Source organism: Cottoperca gobio, chromosome 3 (genome assembly GCF_900634415.1).
Source record: "Cottoperca gobio chromosome 3, fCotGob3.1, whole genome shotgun sequence".
Lineage (NCBI taxonomy): Eukaryota > Metazoa > Chordata > Actinopteri > Perciformes > Bovichtidae > Cottoperca > Cottoperca gobio.
The window spans coordinates 10,350,013-10,357,256 of record NC_041357.1 but is presented as its reverse complement, the minus strand read 5'-3'; positions in this window follow the sequence as shown (position 1 = coordinate 10,357,256).

The following is a 7,244-nucleotide window of genomic DNA, read 5'->3' as shown; positions in this document are numbered from 1 at the left end:
TTTGTTATTTAATCAGAGATTATAGGGTTTACACTTTGTACTGAAATAGACCTGTATTTTCTATAGTATAATCATTTTACTGTAAAATACAGCAAGATTAGGTCACTGGATTGTACATTGAAAATCAGTTTATCTTGGTTATAACTGATCAGATGAATGTGTTGAAATGTTATGAGTCCGATGTATTCATTGCTGTCTCACTTTCACACAACGCTGGCCTATTGACATCAGTTCAGAGATTGATGAGCATCTTCAGTCCAGCTTTGTCTGCACTGATCCTCACAAATGCTATTTATAACAATTGAGTGAATACATTTTCTACTTTACACCAGTCCCCAACTACCTGCTATACACTGGTAGTTAATGAACCTTCACAAGAAGTGATGCGTATTGTATTGATAGACACAACAACAATTTGTTGAAATGAATATTGTATATAAAAAGTAGAACAGATCTTAAACACTTCAGGTTGCACTGCATTGAGGGGGAACTTTGAGTGCATATTACTAAAGCAATCAAGCAATTGTGATGGCAGTTTATAGAAAAAATGGTATATTGTTAAATGATTGAAACTGCTTAATAAAGACTTACTCCCTAGCCTAAACAAAAATATATTTGAGAAACCTGAGAAGTTTGACTTGAAGGTGTGAAATACAATTTGCTTGCACTTCCTAGTAGATGTGAATGAACTATTTACAAGCTCAAAATAGATTTCATGTTTAATAAAGGCAAACCACAACATGTTGAATTATATCACACATAAACACATGTGGTTCAGTGACAAGATTTTAAAATGGCAGCAACACAATCATAAAGTGAAGTTTTCAGTGTCTTTTTATTTTCGGACCTTAAGATTTATATCTGCTTTTTTAACCTCAAGTTTTAATCAAGCAGCTATTTTGCCATCTGCAGTTGAAGTCACAATCAAATGAGTGATAATTAGAAACCTAAGAAGCTTTGTAGTTTGGCAACGATAACCCTGTTTTATATATAGGATAATAATACAGGAGAAATTAATTAAAACCCGGCAGTTCAAAGCTGTTTATTTGATTCTGATGTTGCAGATGCAGCGCGGTGCATCTGAGAACAAAGAAGGAACATTGTGTCCACAAAGAAGTGCACCCACATAGTATCCTTGTGAAACAGCACTTTTTTTTTTTGCCTTTTAAATTGCAATACCTAAAAATGGCACAAGCACAGTGCAGCCTGCTATTTTTAGAATCCTGTAAAGGAACAAGATGGTTGCAGAGGTGCTGAAATGTATGCACAGACTCCTATAAATACAAGCACATGAGAGGGCAAATTTGCAGCTTCTCGTTTCCCGCCCTTCTTCTCCCGATTGGGTACCTCTGAGGACAAACGGGCTGCTGCATTGCTAATGGACGTTATTTATTATAGCCCGTTGGTCTATTCCTGTGCAGCCGAACCCACTCCCCGCTCTGTTTTGGAATGTTTCTCAATGAATAATTGACTGGAGTGGTATTTTTGACCAGCCCTGTCTTGGGTGCAGTATATAAATAGCTCATGTGCAGCAAAGCGTGCATGGATTTGTCAGGGGCGTTAGGCCTGGGAGTAGGAGCCCTGTTATGTAATAGGCATGTGAGTTGGCACACCATAGAGACACTGCATTGAATGTGTGTGTGTGTGTGTGTGTGTGCGGTGCTCTGTACCCATTGAGTGATTTCAGAGTGATAGTATACGCACTGGGAGTCCTTTGTTAAGACTGCTGCAGCTGAGGCAGCACATTTTATTATTGCATTAATGTCACAAACTTGCATGCACTTACATACATTTATGCATATATACATTGGAAGTAAAGTATGCTCATCCATGTTTGATATTAAAGTAAACATTGTCATCTTCACAAACTAGTCCTATCCACATTTGTTTAACTTATGGTGTCCATATAATGCACTGCTGTAGTTGAGTGACATGACTGGTAAAGCAGATTTCCTTATTAATACAGTGTGGCGCTTATCTGGCACGTTTATATTTATCAGTTGCGTGTTAGCAATAGTTAAATAATCTATTTTTATGCAACACCCTGGACGGGTCATTTTTGCAGCTATCTATTTATGTGCCAGTCAAACTTGCTGCTGAAAACGATGCTGAAAAGTCCTCTAGGGTTGAGGAAGATTGGAACAAGTGGGTTATGTTTTGAGGTTCTCATTTGTTCCGATGCAAAACTTTCTCCATGTTGAAATTTGTTATTGCACCTCGCAGTGTGTAGATATATTTGGCTTAACACGGCTAAATATAGTAACACTGAATGGATGTTGCTGCAAGATATTACATAATGATAGTGAATTGCCTACATGGACATGAAAGGAGATGACTATTTTAAAGGCACAGAGACTAAGAGTGGAGCAAGATTTCAACACACAAGGAAAGCACGTCAGTTTCTTTCAATGTCTCTCGTTTGTGGTTTAGACATAAAAACATTAGCATGTATTATTGCATTATCTTCTCATGTTGGACAGTGACTTCTCAGCTGCTGCAGCAAAATTAATACTAGACCTGATTTGAGACAGGATGTGTAATATTTTCTAGATATCAGAAGAAATTCTAAGTGTATTGCTTCAACAAATACAAAGAAAATAGAATATAATCACGCATTATAGGCAGAATATAACATACCTAATCAATAGAACATATGTATTATATAAACTTGCAGTAGTTTTTTTCAGCATGTTAAGTAGGCCTACATTTAAGTTCTCATTTTATGTATAAATATTAAAAAATATTTTTTCTTTGTGAATTAGATTTTCAACATAATCAGCATTTACAATATAATTGCGCTTGTAAGTTATTTAGTGTGAGTATAGAACAACACATTTTTTAAATACCTGAGTCAGACAGTATAGTCTGTCCTAACATTCAAGAACATTCAACTGAACATCTCAAAGTCCATACCATGAAGTACAATACTAGTGAGGCAGAAAAAATATATTTTCTCCACCATTTGCCCTTTATGTTTTCTCTAGAATTCAACTAAATACTGCACTAGTTCACTGGACATTCATATAGGAGCAATTTATCTTCTGCTAGGCTGTATCCACAAAGGATTTACTGGCCATTTATTTCCAGTTCAGTGTAATAAAAATGTATTGGCCCTGTGGGGACAATAGTTTCTACTGCCATTAACACCAAAGTCCCTTCTTATCTCCCCACCTTCTTTAGTTTTTACTTTTCCTGCAGCCGTAATCCGTTCGGCTCTTTAGTTGATTACTGTACGTTACTCTGTGTTTTACATAGGGTAGCTACAGAACAGCTGTCTCCATCTTATGCCTTGAAACCTTCAAATCTTTAGTCTGAACTCACTCCTGACTGTGTTGAAAGTGTCACTGTTGCTTTAGTACCATGGACAGCTCCTCAGAAACACCATCACACTCTCCTTAGCATGTTGCTGTACTGCAGCTCTGAAGTTTCAGACCTGTTCGTACAGTACAGATGGATGACAAGGTAAAAAAGAAAAAACAATCAGATCAAAATCATATTTTTTATATTTATTTACAGAGCACATCTTAAGGCCCTGTCACACATATCCGTATGACAGAAACGTATGCCGGCGTATACGAAATATCGGCAATACCTTGAAATAAATTAAGGGTAAGTTGTGATCGTTTGGAAGGACGCAGACGTTACGCCGAACACGGCCAGACACACGGCCCTGTCACACAGCTCCGTATGGCAGAAACATGCCAGCGTATATGAAAAGTAGCTCAAAATGTGTCAGAGTCCAAATACATCCAACTTTTCTACAGCGGTGTTGTAGCTGACGTATACATAACAAATACATAACAAATTATTATACGTATGTCAAACCTATTGATAGCGTATCACTTACTTATTTAAAACGTTTCAGAGCGCCTGGCCAACAGAGCTGGAAAAGTGCCATCTGGTTCACGTCATGCTGATGATGGAGAACGGCTAGAATGTACTCTTGTCGCAGCCTCTCAGCATCCTCCATGCTCTCGGATGATGGGTTGATGTATTCATCAAGACGTGCTGTGAAGAAGGGAGGATGAGCTACTCACAGGGACCCTATATACTATATTCAAACCCCAATAAGCTCCCAAAACGCTAGCTGAACGCTAGCTGTACTGTAGAAACACGTTTAATAAGTTACTCCGTCGTCAGTGATCATCTTAACATAGGTTAGGAATAGGGTATCCACTCGTTATCAATACATTGGCTGTAGGGTTCACCGTCAGCCGGCGTAGCCTATATCTAACGTATTCACGTACTATGTTTACGTACTATATTTACGTAGGTAGGTATTCACGTACTGTATTTACGTAGGTAAGTATTCACGTACGTATTCCGTATTCACGTATGTCTAACGTAACGTAACATCTGCATATCTTATGAAGCACACGTCGGCTACGTCCGGTAATTTTGAACATGCTCAAAACATCAGTGTTCAACAACGCACCCCAGCGTAACACAGTGAGCTCTTAACGAATACTACTTATACCTTACCTTATATCTACGTACACCAGCGTGTTGCCGATATTTTGTATACGCCATATTTTTGTATATCTTATGCATTTGTTGGGTATTCGTCTGATACATTTTGTATAAGTAAGTGATGCGCTATCAATAGGTTAGACATGCGTATCTGTATACGTCACTTTTCCGATCTGATGAAAGGTTGGACGTATTTGGACAGGCGTACGTTTCTGTCATACGGATATGTGTGACAGGGTCTTTACATAGCATGTATTTTTTTCTGTTTTGTTTGAATAACTCTGAAACCATTAAATTCAGAGTCATGTGTGTTGTCCACACCTCGAGTCTAGCTCCTCAGCCTTCTCTGTTTCTTCTCCTTTTTGTCTCTTTCATGACTGCTTCAGAATACGCCTTTGGTTTTCATTCAAAAATATCTGTGCAGTGTGCACCATTGTTAATTTACACATGGAACAATGTTGCTCTTTTTTTGGGGTTGAAATCTGTAAGGATAAGTCATATTCAGTTGACCTTGTTTTTTTGCAACCATCGCCTCAATTCCTTGTCTATAAACCAGCATTATCAACCGTGTGAAGGAGCTGCAAGGTAACAATAACTTCATGTATTCACATGGAAGACCTCTGAGTGTCTGATGTCACCCCTCTATGATCACACACCCTCGTAGTTTGTCACACCACACCAAGGTTCACTGGTGTGCATGATATGTGTGATGTATATGTATAATGTATTAGAAATAGGCTATTCATTTTAAAGATCAATTATATTTGCATTTATAAAATATAAATAATAATTCCTGTCATCATGCATCAATTGTTACTACAATACTTCATAAAACATCAAAATAAAACACATCTGTAAATGTAGTGCAATATAAATCATACAGGTTGCCGCTTTAATGAATGAGACACTGTCTCATTCTTAAAGAGACACATTGATAAAGAAAGAAGAAGACGAGGATGATTGTTTTCTTGTTGTGGGAAACCAAAATCAGCCTGGAAACTGTCCCTGTGTTTATGTTTTGCCTCTCCGTACAGTAGTAGGCTACCCTGAGCAGAGAAACCCGCAGCGCCAGGCATGTTGAGTATGGGAGTTAAAAATAGCATCATCGGTCGGCCAAGCGCCGCTCCGTTACTACGCGTTTCAGCATTCTGCCCTGTGCAGGGGGAGTCTGCAGGACTGAGCCCGCGCGGCAGCAGCAGCAGCAGCCTGTAATGTAATGAGCCTTCCACCTTTTTGTGTGTAGCTCTGCATCATCACACTGAGGGCCACTTCTGGCTCTGCTGGAGGGTAAACCAAACCCGGACGTCATTTTAACCACCTTTACAGATTATAAAAAACACCTGATGTATGAGGAAAAGCATCAAATAAACGCCTTTATGTGACATTTGATGTTGTCTCATGATGGACAATGGAGCTCATAATTTACTCACTACTAATTTGCTTCCAATGACATGAAAGAGAGGTTTGACTAGAGCCAGCAAACAATGGCCTTTCCAGTTTGAAGGAAGAGGGGGCTGCACCTTCTTTAGCCTATCCTCTGCTATTTTTCATTTTCAGCGGGTGTTTCATTGGACCGTTGCTGGTTTTTAGCCACCGTACACACAACGGAGGCTCCTGCTTCCACCTTCAAAGTAGGAGATTCTCCACCTGACGTCAATAGTGACTGACGCAGCCCCCAGGAGAAGGAAGTATTCCTCCATTTCTTTTGGGGTTAAATATAAAGCAGGCCGCGTAAATAATAATATGTCTAATTAATAATAATACAAATAATATCACATGCTATTGAGCCACAGGGTTATAGCTTTGTGTGATTATTTTAGTCACATTTTTATTTTATTTGATAGGGTGGGGGCGGCTGTGCTCGCGCTCCTATGTGAGCGCGTGAAGGGGTACCACTACCAGTAGCCACCGTGCTTTCTGCAGAAAATTTTAAATTCATTAAAAGCCAATTTCTGTGAATGTCCTTGATTCGGTTGAAATCCGGGCGTGCGGGTTTTCCACAGCATCACTATTAGGGAGATGCTACCATGCACCCGCATGTATAGTGCAGGGAAGGAGAAACGCGGGAGCTCGCGCCAGCTCTCAAACGTTGCACGCTCGAAATTCCTCCAAGGAACCTCTGCGAGCTTTTCTTTTTTCATCACGCGCGAGCTAAAAATAGAAACGGGGTTGGATCGTGATCCAGAAATAGATAGGGGGCATCACTCCTATAAAAGGCACACTATTCAAGAGTACAGTGTGTGCACAGTTTGAAGAAGCGAAAAGCCAGAGCATATTTTATGGAGAAACTGGCTTTTGTTTGTGGCACTTTTCGTGATTTTACAGGAGGCTCCGCTGTTACAATGGTGAGTTGTTTGAATCTTTCTCTAGCTGCACCTGTTTCTTTTTTCCCCTCAAGGCTCTGCTGTATGTATGCTTTTTATTCACACAACATAGGGTCATAGGACATATTTGACTGAGGCGGGAAGTGTTTTTGCATGGGTGTTCTGTGTGGATTTCTGCTATTTTTTGCATCATGCTTGAAGGGATATCTAACCATTCTGTGTTTGCAGCTACACGGGAATCACCCTCAGTTCTGATTAAAAAGGGTGGATATGTCTTCTGTCCGTTTAATGTATTTGATCACATCATTATTATCCTCTTGTTGTCCGCTCAGGATGCACTCTGTTCGACCATTAAAAGAGATTTCTGGATTATTTTGATGATTTTTAGAGTGAGTGGGGAGCTGTCCTCTGGCTGTGGTGCTGAATGCTTTAATACTGGCTGTGCTCTTT